This window comes from Ochlerotatus camptorhynchus, unplaced genomic scaffold, assembly GCF_037179485.1.
Source record: "Ochlerotatus camptorhynchus isolate MF236.1 unplaced genomic scaffold, CSIRO-AGI_Acam_v1.1 ptg000471l, whole genome shotgun sequence".
Taxonomy (NCBI): domain Eukaryota; kingdom Metazoa; phylum Arthropoda; class Insecta; order Diptera; family Culicidae; genus Ochlerotatus; species Ochlerotatus camptorhynchus.
In genome coordinates, this window is record NW_027040957.1 from 1274964 (window position 1) to 1293310 (window position 18347).

Genomic DNA, 18347 nt, shown 5'->3' on the forward strand with positions numbered 1-18347 from the left:
GAGGTTGTAGTGTGACTCGTGACGGAGCTCGGCTGCTTGATCGGAATCCGCGGAATACACAAGGAACACATAAAGACCTCTTTCTGAACGGTGGACTGTCTGAAATTGGCGCTAGAAAGGTGATACCAACGAGAACAGTCCCGACATTGAACCATGTACAGTTCAGCATTGTTGGGTTTGTCACAACCACCACATTCGATCTTATCTCATCCTTCAACATCGATAATAGACGGCTCGAACGAGCTTCGCGACAAGCTTTCCTCCTTCAGTGAATTTCTCTCAGCTGCGAGGTTAGGGGTTTCAGCTTCTATCGCGGCTCGCACTCTCGAACGCGTCTGCCGAATAGTCGAATACCTGTTGGTGGTAGACATCCCAACTTGTCGAAATTCTTCGAGTTTTCTGTTGACGAAGTAATTTTCGGAGATTCTGTGCAGCAAAACTCGTTTTTTATGTGAGTTAGCTCGAAGCTGTAAATGTATAATTTATTAGATTTTGCTTTTGTTTGCAATTTACCTTCATACAATTTGTCTCCAATTAGTGTTTGTATCGGCAACAGAATAAACTAGATTTTATATTGTGTAGCAAGTTAATCTATAAGTACAATACAATTAGTTATTTCATAAGTTTTAATTAGGATAATAAATTCACCGGAAAAACGTTGTATAACTCACTACTGCGTATAATGACAACAATATAATTCACTTATGTCGTTTTCGTTTTTGCGGTGTAGCTACACCGGTGCTACACTGCCGTACACCGAAATAATTTAGGGTGTAGATATAGGATGCACATTTGTTTACAAACAAATGATGTTGAGCTGTCAAAGATTCGCGCTTATTCCTGCTTACACTACACCGGTGCTACACCGTAAAAACGAAAACGACATTATTTTCAACGTTAACAACCTGACAATAGAACCTACTTTGACGTAAGGACAGTTGGCTCATTTGGATGAACCGAGGGGTATAGTGGGCAACGTGTTGCCGGAACAACCAGTATGCGTAGAATATAGCGTAATTTTGTCTTCGACTTTGTTATTAATTTTTAGCGATTCACACTGTTCGGGAGTGAGCCCAATATTTCAACTCTGGATTCTGTTGGACTTTCATCGCGCATGAACATTTCGAGCTGAATACTGGATTTTCCGGAGACCTCATATAACTTCAATCAAGCGCTATTGTGAACCATTTGAATGTGGAAGTGGTACAACGCACGTACAATGGCACTTTTAATAAATTGGACTCAGTCATCGCTTACTGATGGCTCACCAAATTGATCTACCGCGATGGAGTTGATCAGGCCGAACTTTTGTAACGTGGTTTGAAAAGATTACCCTGCTGCAACCAAACACTCATTAACCAATAAGGTGGCATAAGGATTAAACGGTATTTGGATTGTAAAGTTCAATTACCCTTTAGTGGAACAAACATCAAGAGTAGCACCCAACCTAGCAGTAACATTGTGCATAACGACGTGTTCGGAGGAAGGCAATTTCACCATCAATCACAGGATTTCATCATCACATCACCAAGTGAGGACCGTCACAATCAAACCATCATTTCGGAACGATTATTTACGGTTTGGCAATTTTGCGACTAGTTTGGCTCAGATGCAAGAATTGGAATGAAGAGGAAGCTCCACAGTATTGCCTTCAACGTGAGTAAAAAGAAATGGTATATGTCCACTTCCAAGGAAGGACGACAGGCAATACACAATTTAATTGGAATTTAATCCTCTTCAATTCCACCCCTATGGACACGTATTCGGAGTTCGAGTTCTACCAACGCTGGGACTAAGAAGCTCAAAAATCCAGTTTATGGACTAAGGAAACCAATCCATTCGGTACCGATCCAAGCTCTGCAGGTAAAACACATCTAGTATATGCTTTGCCGGGCTGCACATCCTGGATATAACACCACTATAACAAACCAAGCGACACGTTCGCTCCCACGGAATACTGGTTACACTGACAGGCATCCAACAGTGAACTGTTAACCATGGTCTACGGCTGGTTTAGAGGTTCGGATGCTGGTCGCACATCTTTACCCAGGTTAGTTACACCGACAGTGTATGTCTGCCGAAGCTAGAATCCTATGGAATACTAGAGATATGCTCATCCATAACCGGTATTCTACAACGGAGGGTCAACCAACACACCCATCCTCAACGTCCATTCAATGATGTCGATAAATGTAACGGTTACGTAATCAGAGCTACGGTTAACCTGACGGTAGTAATTCTCGAGTCACCTTTCAAATAGACCAATCTACATTGATCGATTCTCTTCATCGACTCTCTTTTTGGTTAATGAAGAGAAGCGATCAATGTTGGTAGATTGATCCTCGCCTTGGTATATTTGAAAAGTGACGCGAGAATTGAGGTTCGACAATTTATACGATAGGTAGTAATATCGGGGATGCATTTCATTCATAAGGCTTTCGTTAATCGATGAGGATGGAAGTTGACAACACAAATGTAAATAGGTTAGTCATTTAATTTAATCAAACCAACGTACACTCAATTTGGGAAGAGGAGCCGCCAGTGGTATAGTGGTAGGCGTGATTGCTTCTCACCCTAAAAGGCCTGGGTTCAATCCCAGCCGGTGCCATCGGGATTTTCTGAGGCATAAAATCTCTGATCAAGCCTTCCTTCGGAAGGGAAGTAAAGCCGTAGGTTCCCGGTTGATGAGTAGTTGATGGGTCGATTGGTAGGGTCCAGGTGTGGGAGCTGCCTCCTATGCGTCGGTAGCATTGGTACTCAGTACGGAAAACAAGATCGACGGAAAACAAATCTAGGAAAAAATGACATACATACACAAGTAGGTCAAGAGAGGCGTTGTGTTGTAGTTAATCCAACGCAAGGTTCAGGGAGAGATGATGGTAAGTTCGGTGAGACAGAGGTTTGGAAAAAGGCCATGTAAACAAAAGGAGGTGATGTGATAGAGATTGAGAAACCACAAACAGGGATGGAAGCACCTGGATGAAAGATGAATACAGCATGGGAGCAGCTGTACATTGTGGGGGGAAACGGGGAGCCTGATACAAGTTTGGGAAACTTAACTGAAGTTTATTTTAGAGAACTTCATAAAAGGATTTCTTTTAGCTTCAGAGCACTTCTTTTAACTTGAAATAACTTCTTAAGGCTTCTTAACTTCTTAGAACTAAAAATAAATCAGGAAATCCCAATTGTTTAACTTCAGGGTTCTTTGCTGAAAATTAACAAAATCCATGAGTACAGCAAACTTCAAAGCAGTTATGAGAACTTTGTAGAAGTTAAGCGAACTACGAAGTAATTCGAGGAACTTTGTAAAACTTGATAGAAATGCTGGGATTTTTTTTAAATTCAAGCAACTTTATAGGGGGATTTTTGGGCCTCCCTAGCTCAGTCGGTAAAGGCGCAGCTACAAAGCAAGATCATGCCGGACCAGATCGGTCTAGGACATTTTTGGGTTGGAAAATCTCTGAGCATAGAGCATGATTGTACTTGCGACACAATTATAATAATGCAAAAATGGTACAGGCATAATAAGCTAATATGCGATAAGCAATAAGCTTGCAATGCGTACAGGAAGAAGAAATACTTGTATGAGTTCAGCCGAAATTGTAGAAGTTCAGGAAATTTCGTAGAAGCTCAGGGAGTATTGTAGAAATTCAGCATACTTCTTTGAACTTCAGAAATTAGTTTAGAAATGTTGAGATCTTAGTTTCGCCCAGATATTTTTGATAATTGATACCAATGGTTCATGGTCTTTCCTGATGTTTGGAGAAGGTCATGGAAGTTCTGAGAGCTTGGTCGAATTGAATGAATAAAAAAAAAACGTTATGGAACTTGGTTGATGAAACTTCAAGAAGTAAACACCAGAGAACTTTGTAGATGTTCATGGAACATTAGAGAAACTTTTCCGCCCCTCAGGTTTTTTGTTTGGTGGTACGGTGCTGAGTACAGTCTGAGGTCAAGTGGAATCTAATAAATCGCTAAAATTGGAGAACGTCAAGTCTGATCGATTTGTCAATGGCTTTTGATGTAGAATTTTCGAAAAAAAAAGTACGCCTTATGTTTAGGAAAACGCACCAAAGTAAAACTCAAGCCTCGATCGAAATCTCGAATACGATTGTGGTAATGATATACACTCTCTGACAACACTTCCCGAAAAATTGTTTGATAACAACAAACCGTGCCCAAACAGAGAGAATGAATCTGCTTCGTAATTTGCTGCTCCCAATCTCTCATTTTCGAACCCGTTCCTCTCCCATGCTCTTCCGTTCCGAGCGATATTCATTTTCGATGTTATATGCTTCCTCCTTGTTCTCTTTTCCGTCGCGAGGACGCGCATAGAATGCACCACCCCCCGTATACACCCTTTTAGCTGGCAGCTGGACGGATGGCGAAGGGAGGAAGATTGAAGACAGAGAACAAGACATACATAGGAAGGAGCATAAAAACACCCGCCGGTCGGTCGGTCGGTCGCTCGGACCGGTTCGCGCGAGAGCATCGTTCGTGACAGGTTCATTCCTTCGTTGAGGGTCGTAGTGAGCGGATGCACTTTGTCGGTTTTTCCTGCGGTCGATCTAGGTACGGTAGTAGGTCCTCCGGTGGCAATCATAAGAAGAGTCCCTGCCAGTGGGGGAAGCGAGGTGGTTGTGGGTGTGCGCGTAGTGGTACTGCACAACCGTCCGTGGCGTGCGTGGTGTGGTGCAACGCCGCCGGGTAGGTGCAGGAGAATTTAAAGAAAATCGCTGTCGGTGGCAAGTTTTTCGCGTCTAAGGACAAGGACGAACAGCGGTGTGATAGTTTTCCGGACGCTTCCCGAAGTCTCGCGGACTCGGGCTTACTCTTTGAAGAGTTGAGAGTGAGAGTCAGTTTATCGCTGTATGGTGTAGTTTTCATTGGGGATTTGAGAAAAGCAAAAAGCTAATTAGTGACGAGTGCGCGGGTGGCAGGCAGAACGTGTCTTGGCGGAATCGTGTAGGACGAGCTACTGGGGAATATTGTTGTTTATCAGTGGGAACCCGAATCGAGCGAGGAGAGCCAACTGGGAGATATTACCACCCATCTACCATCGGAAGAGGAGTCCAACGAGTGAGAGGGAGAGAGTGAGCCTGGGTAGTGTTGACGTTGTCGAGTGGGTGGTGGTTGTTTGAAGCTGCGTAGTGTTTGTTTTGAAGTCCATATACGAAAAAAGAAGACGGTGGGTAGTAGTGAATGAAGAAACATTGGTTAACTTTTTTTTTAATCTGTGGTGCGGTAATTCTTAGCAGCAGTCAAGTTGTTAACGGAAAAGAATCCCCCGGAAAAGCGGAAAATCGGCTCCAACCTCCAATGGATTAGCTGGGTTCAGTTCAAAGGATTTGAAGCGAAAAAAAAAATTGTGGAAATAACCCGCAGAAGTAGTTGAATATATGTGCTGCAGAGTTGTTGAAAACCCGGTGACCGGAAAATAAAAGTTGCAGTACTCAGTGCTACAAACGGGAGTGTGCAGTCGACGTTTGAGTTAGTGGATTGGGTGCTGAAGTGACCTTCAACGTATTGATTTTTGTTGCATCAACGTTCTTCCCGGAAGTAAAGAGGAAATTGAAAAAGAACTGCACGTCACGTGAGAGTGAAGGGCTTCTGATAAATTCATGAATAATTCAGTTCCATTAAAGGATAATCCGTTTATCGTGGAATCAACTGTTGGGGAGAAACTATGGTCATTCGCGTAAAATTTAGTGATTAATTATTATTGAAGAATAATTCATGCAGTGGAACCAGTCGTATTGATCGAGTAAACAACAAACGTGTTTGCAAACGTCCAGGTGTGAAAACAAATTGAAAAAAAAAAAACATTAAGTGTTTGTGCAGTGCTCGAAGTACAGCCATCAAAAAAAGTTTTATCAAAAGAAAACAAAAATTGTGTGTTTGGTTACATTGCCTAAAAAGAAAAAGCTAAAAATTGCTGAAAAATAAAATACTCAAGCGAGAAAAAAAGCAAACTTGTTTATTCATATCTGCATTCGCTCATGACCCGGTAGATTTGCTCACTGTTTGGATTACGGAAAGTTGGACAGACAGGAGAACGGTGCATCCGTGCATAGGTTGGCTATTTTGGGATCTGCATTGCCACTGTTTGTTTTGGTAAGTGTTTATGCATTATATTTGTTGAGTCCCTGTTTTAGTACTTTGTTGGACAAGTGGTATATGAGGTTTGGATGATCGCACATGCATTGCTGTTCAACTGAAGTAAGTTGTCGATTGATTTATTAATCTATGAAATAAATGCTTTTGATGGAAATCAAAAGCACACAGTGTAGTGGCTTCAGAAAAGATCCTTATTCTAATAAATCATTATGTCTTGTAGTATACATATCATTAAAAAATTCTGAAAAATTGCCTGGTTGTTTATAGTATGATGCTTGATATAGATATAACAACCATGCGTTAAGGTGATATGATACAGAGTCCACAAATACCAGCAGGATGAATGAAGGAATAAATCTCAGATATCAAGCATGAATTTAGCTTCACCATATTTGATCTATGGGACAGATTTTCTGGCAGCTGATATTATCCACTTCAAAATTTACCGATATCGCGTACATCAAATTATAGTAAAATTGTTGAACTTTATTTTAAGGCAATGTTTATGGTTTGTGCATAACTTGGACAAAAAATATGGCCTAATAATATGTTTTCTGCATAAAAAAACAATACATATTATTTGTGAAATAAAAGCTCAAAATTTGTATAAATCGTTGATGTTGTACGATTTGGTTTAGTTGTGAAGTGTACATTGTGTACATTTAATCAAAGTCAAAAAAATTGATCAGCTTTAACATAAACATAAATATAAAAATCTTGTTCTTATTTTTTATTGAAGTTTTTAACAGACTGTTTTAAATTTTTTGACGAAAATTTGGGATTTGTTTTTCAGTGTGTATTTTTGTTTTCTGAAAAGTCAATTCAGTCAGCCTTGCCAAATTTTCCGATTTATCAGTATTTGTTCTTAATTCCAAGCTCGATATCGATATACCGATACAGTTCCTCCTTTCTACCAATTTTTGAGGTTCTATACCGATTTATACCGTTTTTCTTTATATTTGTTTAAACTACAATATTTACAATCAAGTTTAAAGTCAAGCTCGATTGTTCAGCCAAAAGCAGAAACATGCTCTCTTTCAATGATCTTCAATGATCTTCTGCAAACAGGACCAACAAGTCAGGCTTCAATGTTTTGCATTGTCGTCAATTCTAGCGTCCGCCGGTTTGCCATAACAGTAGATGTGAGGAAATTGCTTCGACAAGCTGTGTTTCATAAGAACGATCGAACTTTACAGCATTTGACGCAAAATTACATTCGAGGCATTTAAAACCCACGATACATCCCAATTTTTAGGGACTTCTATGGCAACAATGCAGCTGACAGCAACGAAATACTAGAGTGAGGTAAAATTTGAAATTTTCGCTTCACAGTGCTCAAATTAGCCTCCCAAAATTTGAACTCATTTGGTAAGAAACTGATTGACACAAACTATTTGATGTTTATATGGGAACTACTATAGGAAAACCAAGCTTTTTGTTCATTGTCATATTTATCCATATTGGTCTCAAGAAAAGCTCTATAAGTATTTTAATATAAAATTTTCTCAGCTACAATTTTGCGGAATATTGTTTGATATTGATATTCCTATGGCATGATTTAGAAGCTGTTTTGTGGACAACACTGTATTGTGGAGCGTGAGATAGTAGCTATGATTTTGTAGCTCTACTTCACGCGCTAGAAACACGAATTTTACCTGCTAAGCAGTTTATTGAGCATAATCGTAAGACACCAGTGACATTATCGATTGATCGAGCAGATTGATGTATTGAATTGTTAGAATGATATGAACAATTAAAATTAATTTTCCCATAGTAATTTCCTCTTATTAATTTCAAATGGTTTGTGTCATTGTTCCGATTTCCGAAAATAAAATATCAGCGAAACTATTTTCGAATGACGTAGAACGCACCATTCATAACATATAAAAACATGCAAATCAAAAGTTCATCAAATAAAAATAAAACCAACGAAAAGGTTTATGTACAAATTATTATTATTAAAGACGATCGAAAGTAATAAATGTAAGATGCAAATAAAAACGCATGGGTATTTCATTTATTTATCTTATTTATCTTATAAGTTTAAAACCAATTTTCCAATAGTCTATTGGTGCAAGGGTAAGTTGAAGGAAAGTACATGCATATCTTGCAAAACTTATCATATTTGATGAACAATCACGTATAACTTACGAAAAGGGCATATTTTCTACAAAAAATTGATTATGATGAAAGTAAATTTGAAATATCTCGAAAACTGTTACAAATAGGAAGTTTATCGATACAAGCATTATCGTTTGAAATGATTTTTATAATTATATACTGACATCAAACTGAGCATTTTGCCGTAAATAATGAAAGTTTAAAAAAATCCTTAAAAGTTGCTCTTAGAAAAACTTTTTTATTAAAAGTTTGTCCATCCTGGAGTTGTTTTCAAAACTTCTGCTTGCTATTCAAGTTTTTTATTAAAAAATATAAAATAAATCAAAAATACTTTTTTTGTTATTTGAATTTTGAGGTTTATTTTTAATTTTTTTTGTAGAAAGACGAAAAAACAATTCCATGTATATTTTTTTTATAAAGCCTTATTAGTTTCCTACAACTCTTTCTTAGTAAATTTTTTTCTACAACCAACTGTTTTTGAACTACATTTTTTTTTAAAGTATGTGTGCAAAAACACATAGGCCCTTTTCAAAAATTACCCTTGAGTCAAAAGGGTCTCCTCTCCTGCGGAAAATACATGGTCTATCATACTGAAAATATGGGCAAAGCATCATCCAAATCGAAGATAGTCAAGTTTGGTGACTGACCGATTTGGCGTGGAATTGGTCTCAACTCACTTTATTACTCAATGAGTTCATATTTTGGGAGGCAAATCAGGACCCGACTTGGAAACGTTTAAGCACTGTGGAGCGAAATTTTTGATTGAACTACTGTCAAAGAGAGGGGGTTTTAGCCTCCTTAAGTGAAGCGCGTATCCAGAAACAAATTCTAAAAGAACTTAAGCAGTATCAACCGTCACTAGAGCTTGATCGCTCGCCATCCATCAAAACATTGATCTTTTGAGCATCTCAAAAACTGATTATTTCGCCAGCGCAAAGATATTCGATCAGCGGTTACTTACAGGAGCAGCTGTAATAAGGACGATGAACTTCGAGGCTCTTCAATCTTGGTGACTGTCCTTTACAGAATTGGTCTATGTATGGAACGACCTGTACTGCTTTGTCGATGCTTTTTCAAAAGGCCACTGTGAAAATGTACAATGAGCTATAATTTTTCAGGATGTGCATGGTTCTTAAATTTGGCTGCGGGTACATCAACTACTCAATTTATCAGTATTGTTTTGGGTTTTGACTGTATGAAGCTTGAGTAAGTTAGTAAAACGCTTGTTTTTTTTTAAATCCTTTTAAAAGCTGCTATTTCTTAAAGAACAAAGAACTAATTTAGCTAAAAATTTGCGCATTTTTTGTCAAAACGTTGATCTTTTAAAGCTTTAAATTTCACAAAAATGCATACATCAAAGAATTGCCACTCGCCAAGACATGCTTGACATGCAGATTTCCAGTCTTGATGTGTAAATTTACAACGTTCGTCATTTTCGTTACAGCGGTCGGCTATGTCAGTAACGTTGCACATTCGACCGGAACATTTGTTCCAAAGTGAAAATTCATGAATATTAAAAATGAAATGAATGAATTGAATAATTAAATTCAACGGAAAGAAATCGAGCCCAATTCAAGTCACTTCAGGCGTCCCCCAAGGCTCTCATTTGGGACCTCTCCTTTTTATTCTATACGTAAACGACATATCTTACATTCTCAAAAAACTTAAATTGCTTATTTATGCCGACGACATGAAGCTCTTTTTGGAAATAAGAAATGAAGAAGACATCAATATATTCCGGAATGAAATACACATATTCTACATATGGTGCAAAAAAAGTCTACTAGAATTGAATGTAAAAAAATGTAACTTAATATCATTTAGTAGAAAAAGAACAACTTCAAACATTTCAATTGCATTAGGAAATCAAACTGTAGACAAATGTGAAAGAGTTAGGGATTTAGGAATTATCTTAGACTCTAAGCTAACTTTCATAGACCATTACAATACAATTATTCACAGGGCAAATAACATGCTAGGCTTTATCAAGCGCTTTTGCTATAACTTTCAGGACCCTTACACAACTAAAACACTATATATTGCCTATGTGAGGTCAATACTGGAATATTGCAGCATTGTATGGTCTCCATTTTCAATCACGCACGAAGAAAGATTAGAATCAGTACAAAAACAATTTCTATTATACGCTCTTCGTAAATTAGGTTGGACTTCATTTCCTCTTCCATCATATGAAGCACGCTGCATGCTTATAAACATACAAACATTAAAAGAGCGTCGTGAATATGCAATGGTTTCATTTGTAAATGATATCGTTTCGCAGCGAATTGACTCAACAGAACTTTTATCAAAATTAAATTTCCATGCACCCACTCGGCAACTCTGAAATCGAAATTTATTTGCCATAAAACATCATCGCACGAATTATGCAAAATATGGGCCATTAAACCGCATGATGGCCTCTTACAATAAACGCTGCGAAACCATTGACTTTACAATGTCCCGGCATAAACTAAAGCAATATTTTTATTCCATAAGAAATAACAACTCATAAAAGAAAAGACAAGAAAACTGACAATACTTTTTTTTATATAAATATATATTTAAGATAACAAAACTGTATTAGTTGTACTAGTCTACGTTGGTTGACGAAATAAATAAATAAGCAACCATTGACTGCGAGAACCATAAAGTGCAAACATCTTTATATCTGTGTGTGTCTCATTCTTTACTCCTCACCTAGCTGGGAGCGTTGGACAAATAGAACGGCGAATAATTTGATCAAATCTAATGCCCTTTATGTTGAGAAGATCAGTACTTTATAAAGGATGACTTTTGAGGCAAGACAAGGCGACCTCAATAAGTAAAAGGAAAAGGATGTACTTATGTCCACAACAGGTACAGCAAAACATAACATAGACGCCCTTATTCGTATTCAGGGGAAAAAGGAAAAGAAGATTCCCCGCAGCTAACTAAAGCTTGATCTGGGTTCTGCACAATACCTGCGGCAATAGCCAGCAAACGGTGCTCTGTCGTGTTTAGTTGTAGAATATTGTTGCATTTATAAATGTATTTATGTTTCGTACTATAATAAATTTATTTGTTGTTAATATTATTGATCTCAGTAAAATAATCTCTGTGTGTAGTCCGAGAATTGCTGTATATATAGTACTAGCCACAAAAATAATAAACCGTGATTTTTTGTCTCTCCATGGATAATCAAAATGCTGTTACTTTTCAATAAATGCATCAAAATGTGCTGGGTTCAGTTTTTTTCAGTAAAATTTGTGACTAGACTGTAATAAATTACTTCTTGATCAGTGACGCTGGTAGATCATCTTTTCATGGTGCGTAACTGGAATAAGATCTACCCCATCAAGCTCTTCTTGTTGATGGTCATAAGCCTCGGTTTGGAGATTGGAAACAAGGAAAGGTTTGGTCAAGAGTTCTTCTGCATCAAATATCAGTATCATCCCTTGTTTTTGTCACTAAGAAGACTTACTCAGAACATGCGAGAACAATCCGTTTTTGGTTCCATTTGGGGGTCCCAAACAACTGTGCAAAATTTGGGAACGATCGGTTATAGCCATGCTTGGCATGCACAGTTGTACACACCAACTGCTAATTTGTTAATAACGTTTCACTTAGTTATTGAAAATTGATTTTCTTTAAAGTAATTAACAGATTAGGATCATAGCTTACTATAAATATGCAAAGAGTAGGTAAATTTTAACATTTGAATCAACACCAATGAAATTTTACACTTAAAGTACGAGATGTGTGGCGAGCATTTCTCACTTGATTTTCACAACGCAAAAACAAATAAAGTTTATTAGGGTTAAATACCCCATTTCCGGCCTATTAAGCACAACCCACACTTTATCTTTCTTAATCTAGCGCAACTTAGAACCAAACGGAATGTTATTATTACTGATGGCTTCCAAATTTATTTACCTTTCCGTATGTACAGTAATATTTGATAAAGAGAAGCCAATCGTTGAGATATTGTCAAAAGTCCAACACTGCTTCTTGACGTCAAACTCGGCCTACGGATTCTAAACTCGGCCTAACGCATTGCAACGCCATTGAAACGGCAATGAATTCACTTCAGCCTATCGGATGAAGATAAAAATTGATTAGGTCGGAGTGCTTTTGGAAATCATGGGTGCAAACCTTCATATCACGCGATCTCATTGAGTTTGTTCCGTAGCTTATTAACTAAAGTATCGTACCAAATGTATAATTGACTTGTTAACTCTGAAATCATGGATTTATTTGAAGTTTTCTGCTCGATAGGCCCAAAATGGGCGATTAGGCCGAAGTAGTTCTCTACCCTACTAGAATTAAAATCTACCTTTTCTTACGTACTTATTACAAGCTTAAACTTTATTCTATCTACTGCTTCAAACAGAACTACGTTTTGTCAACTGTGTGCAAAGTTATTAGCAAATGAGCAGTTTGTGACCAAAACTGTGTATGCCAAGCATGGTTGTAGCCCGGTTTTCCGTATTTTGTTTGAAATTTGTGTACGTAATTTAGTATAGGAAAACCTACTTCCATTCCTAGATACCACAATTTTACTTGAACCATGCAACTAGAAATCGTAAAAATATAGTCCAGGAGTGCCTAACAACTTCTCCCAAGTACGGTGCTAGAATGCCTCTAAAGGGTGTCCCACATTAAATTGCATCACGGAAAAAAACGCAGTAGAAAATTACTTACTTGACCGATATTTTTCAAACTTTCAGACAATAAAATATAACCCATTAGTAAGCTTTTGGCCTATTTAATTCATTCAACTTCAAAACCATAACCGTACGCTCCCACTTTACGCTTAACTTCATTCATTAGGTTCTGTACAACATCGGGCTGCAGCTTCTTCTGTACGGAAACCAACTTTTTCATCATGTCCTCCTCAGATTTGATCTCCTTGGGATGCTTCCGTAGTGCCTGCTTCATAATAACCCAGTATTTTTCGATGGATCTTAGTTACGGTGCGTTGGGGGGGGGGGGGGGGGGGGGTGTTCATGTCCTTGGGTACGAAAGTGACCCCGTTGGCTTCGTACTACTCCAGGACAACATTTGTATAGTGGCACGAAGCTACATCCGGCCAGAAGATCATAGGGCCCTCGTGTTGCTTCAACAGAGGAAGCAGACGCTTCTGTAGACACTCCTTGAGGTAGATCTCCCCGTTTACAGTCCCAGTAGTCATGAACAGCGCACTCCGTTTGCCACATGAGCAGATCGCTAGCCAAATCATGTATTTCTTGGCAAACTTTGAAAGTTTCTGCTTCCTTACTTCCTTTGAAACATCAAACTTGTGCTGGGCGGTGAAGAACAGAAGCCCCGGAAGCTGCCGGAAGTCCGCCTTGACGTAAGTCTCATCATCCATGATGAGACAATGAGGCTTCGTCAGCATCTGGGTATACAGTTTCCGGGCCCGTGACTTTCCCACCGTATGTTGCCGTTCGTCACGATTTGGATCCCGGTCCTTGGCTCTCTGAACGAAAAACTTGGATGGATTCAACTTTTTGGCTACATCCCTGACCGAAGCATTGGGATTCTGCTTAAACGCTTTCACGACACGCTTGTAATCATTAATAGAACATCCATTCTGACCGCATTTCTCTTTCCGCTTGATGCTCAGAGTTTCGTACTAACGTTTAATCACACGACTCACCGTTGACTGCACGATTCCTAGTTGTTTTCCGATGTCCCGATGAGGGAGTTAAGGATTTTCCAAGAGCTTGCGCAAAATCAATTCGCGTCGTTGCTTTTCGGGTGACGCCATTTTTTCCAACTTGCGAAAAACTGACAGCGATAAAAATACAGTGTAAACAATACACTCTAAACTACTTCTACCCAAATTTTCAAGAGGAAATACCCAATGGTTAATTTTCTACAGCGTTTTTTCCGCGATGCGTTTGGCACAGATGCAAGGATCGGAACGATGAGGGAGCTCCACAGTATTGCCTTCCAGGTGAGTTAAAAGAAATTGTACATGTCCACTATCTATCAAGGAAGACAGGTTATACACAATTTAAATTGAATTTCATCCTCTTCAATTCCACCCCTCAACATTTACTAGAAGTTCGAGTTCTACCAACACTGGGACTAAGGAACTCAAACATCTAGTTTCTGGACTAAGGAAACCAATCAATTCGGTACCGATCCAAGCTCTGTAGGTAAAACATATCTAGTATATGCCTTGCCGGGCTGCACATCCTGGATATTACACCACTACGACAAACCAAGCAACACGCTCGCCTCCACGGAATACTGGTTACACTGACAGGCATCCAACGGTGAACTGATAACCATGGTCTACGGCTGGTTTAAAAATCTACGGTTCGGATGCTGGTCGCATTCTCTCAATCAATCGATGACAACAAGTGACGTCACAATCCAATTCTACTTCGGCATCAGCTCAGCACATCTTTACCCAAAGAAACCACCAAGCCCGTTAATAGCCCTCTAATCGCCCTTTGTGCAATATAAGGTTGTTATAGGGCTCTAAAACATTATATCAATCGTATATCAGCATTATATTCCAGAAGTTTTCTTAAAATTTTAAAAATTTCAACGGTATTCTATGGACTTCCCATACATTCCTGGATCTTCTGTACGGTGATTCCTTGAAGAGTCCAAAAATGGCCGTAATGATGGCTGATATACCCTATCACTTCATGTTTTCGTGAACACACATATCGGACACCGTTGCGCCATCGTAAAGGGTGTACCGTTTAAAATCCACACACACTCAAATTGCTCTAACTTTTGATCCGTTGGGTAAAATTAATTGAAATTTTGCTTAGACATAGTTTAATGTGTGGTGTTTACAATCTGTGAGTTGATATCATCAGGTGCGAAAAAGTTTTGCACGAGTACATTGGGAATAAGGATCTGTCGCATCGTGCCATCGGAAAAAGGTGTCTGTTATCATAAAACGGTTTGAAGAACGTCTGACTGTCGATCGGAAGCGAAGATCCGGAAAAAAAGCCGTCAAGTCAACGAGAACGATCACAAATGCGTGGTTGGGGCCTTTAAACGGAAACCGAACGCCTCAGTTCGAGATGTGGCTAAAAAGTTGCATGTGAGCAAGACTTTCGTGCAGAATAAGAAAACTCGAGCTGAAATACGTACGTTTTAGGTGAAAGTGGATCGGTTTAGAATGACTCACTTCATCTTTTTTTTTTACAAAATAATGGTGACAGCAAAAACTAAAATTGCTATCTCTAGCCATTTTTACAAGGTTGATTTATTGTTTAAATTTTCTGTAAACCATTTTCTTAGTTCAATTTTAGGATAGTGGTCGCTAACTTTGCTCATCAATTACACAAGTTTTTCGTATGAAAGGTCATACTTCACTCCCGTAGATCGTTTCAATCGTTAGGAACATTTCCTCCGAAGACCTGTAAAATGCATTATTTCAATGCAAACCGATTTTTTTTGTAACGCAATTCCAAGCATTAGATTTCCTAAGCAATTAACTGGCTTTTGCTTGTATCTGTGCGTAAGCATGCTCCAGTAGACTTAGGCAAAATTTGACATTTTCGCGTCACAGTGCTCAAGCGGTTCCAAATTGGGTCTAGATTAGCCTCCCAAAGTTTGAACTGATTTGGTAAGAAACTGACTGGACACAAACCATTTGAAGTTTATATGGGAATTACTATAGGGAAACCCAACTATTTCGTCGTAGCCTTCTATTCTTCTTCCATATGGCACCGTTAAAAATTTATTTAGTTGTTCTTATGGAAAATTTTCTCAGCTACAACTTTGCGCAATATTGTTTTTCAGTCAAACATCAAATTAAATAGTTATTAATTGTTTAAGAGATTATGGCATGATCAAGCAAATGTTTGTAGGCAACACTGTATTCTGCAGTGTGACATAGTAGCCATGATGTTTTGTACTTGTGAAATAATAAAAACAATTCAAATGTGTGTATGTGTAAGCTAATTGAAGCATACATACTGAGAAAAATTGATGTAAATTTAGGTGCCCTGAGACTGACATATACAAGCGTCAATTTCGACATAACATTGAGTCATAATAGACGCGAAATTCAGCTCAATCAAACGTACTGTGGAACTTTTCAGTCTCGGAGCACTTTATTTTACATGAAATGTTTGTTTACGTCTCATTCTTTAAGATTAGGTATTTCTAAGTGTATACTCTCAGCCTATTTAATGGAGGTTTTCTGTTATATCTGGATATTTTTAAAGATAAATGGAACTATTTTAGAAATCACCCACCTTTGTCATTGCTAATGTCGTTTTCGTTTTTGCGGTGTAGCTACACCGGTGCTACACCGCCGAACACCGAAAAATTTCAGGGTGTAGCTATCGGTTGCACCTTTGTTTACAAACAAATTATGATGAGCTGTCAATGACTCGCGCTTATTGCTGCTTACACTACACCGGTGTAGTGTAGTAAAAACGAAAACGACATAAATGAAATATTTTTCAAATCTAAAGGTTCCTCAATTTTCACATGTTGTTTCACAAATATTTGAGGATATTCTGCGAAAATTTCAGCCTATTTCATGAAGGTATTTTGTTATATCTTAGTATTTTTAAAGATAATTAGATAAATTATACTATTGTTGAAATCACCCACGTTTGCCATTGTTAAATAAAATATTGTTTTAATCAAATTGATCCTGAGTGGCGCTGGTTGTGTAGTGGTAAGCGTGATCATCTTTCACCCCAGCAGGCCTGAGTTCAATCGCAGTTGACGCCACCGGGATGTTCTGAGGCATAACATCTCTGAAGGGAAGTAAAACTGGCTCATGAGTTGATGGGTCATAGGTAGGGTCCAGATGTGAGAGCTGCCTCCCTGGCGTTGGAAACTTTGGTGCTCAGCACGGAAAACAAGATCGACGGAAAACAAATCAAGGAAAAAAAAAATATGATCTTCGATTTTCACAAGTTGTTTCACAAGTATTTCATGGTATTCTGTGAAAATTGCAGCCTTTTTGATGAAGGTATTCTGATATATCTTGGTATTTTTAAAGATAATTAGATAATTCCACGAACTTCGGCAGAACTTCCCTGAACTTCGGCAGAACTTCTCTGAACTTCAGCAGGACTTCGCTGAACTTCAGCAGGAGTTCCCTGAACTTTGACAAGCCTTCCCTGAACTACGACAGGACTTCCCTGAGGTTCGGCAGGCCTTCTCTGAACTTCGACATGAGTTCCCTGAAACTTCTTGAAACTTTTGTAAAATTCCTGCAATTTTCTTGAAGTTCACGGAGCTCCTGGATATCACTGATCTTCATGGGCATTTTTTTTTAAGTATATCAAACCACCCCGACGTTCTCGGAACGAACTGTTAAAGATCTTTAAACTTTCCCAAAGTTCTGGAATTTTCTGATGTCCTCGGAATATTCCTGAAGATTTTGAAAATTCTATGAAGGTTGTTTGGATTATGTATTAACAGGTAATTTGAGCATGCTAGGGTAGACTGGGTCAACCCCAGATTTGTGTCATTAGGTGAGAAAACCACTCTCTGAAAATTTCAACTCATTCGTATGTAGCACGAGCTGGCGCTTTTGAATTAAAATTTATAGGGGATAGTGGTTGAAATGTATGAAGAAATAACATACCTACACTCTTTCCTATATACAACTGGTTCAGCAAACTCGATTAAGCTCAGAACTTCAGCACACGTAGTTTAAACTATAAGGAACAACTTTGCTGAAGACAGCATCACGATTCAAGTTGGTATTATGGAGATATTCATTTTTGAATTTATATATGCATTTTGTTTGTATATTACAACAAAATACAGGCAGACATAGAAGAGTGCTGTGCTTGTAGATGGAAGTGAAAGAATTTTCTTCCCGTAAATTTTTTGGATATTGCGTTGTTCCGGATTTTTTTTAATAGTGAAGTGATATTGGTGACGAACGGATACTTGAATTTCCTGAATCGAGTTCCACAGTGTGCGGATTGTGTCGGACGGTCAAGAGGTGTTTCTAGACTACATTCGGGACATTCCGTGCAAGCTCTACCACAAACCGGATTACCCCGTGAAGTGAACCGTCTAAAATTGCGACTTCCCCTCTAACACAGTAGGTCAGCTTGTTGGGTTCACTTGGCCAGATTTGGTGAGTTCATTCCATTTTGTCCTTTATAATGTTTTCATAG

The 18347-nt window shown here is 38.5% G+C and overlaps 1 long non-coding RNA gene across 1 annotated transcript in view; it reads left to right on the forward strand.

Moving 5' to 3' along the window:
* Positions 1 to 4558: 4558 nt before the first annotated feature.
* LOC135712341 (uncharacterized) overlaps positions 4559 to 18347 on the forward strand; it is a 282237-nt gene continuing 268448 nt past the window's right edge. The window contains exon 1 of the long non-coding RNA XR_010518590.1: positions 4559 to 6114. This is a non-coding gene — a long non-coding RNA (uncharacterized LOC135712341). The remainder of the gene's footprint in view (positions 6115 to 18347) is intronic.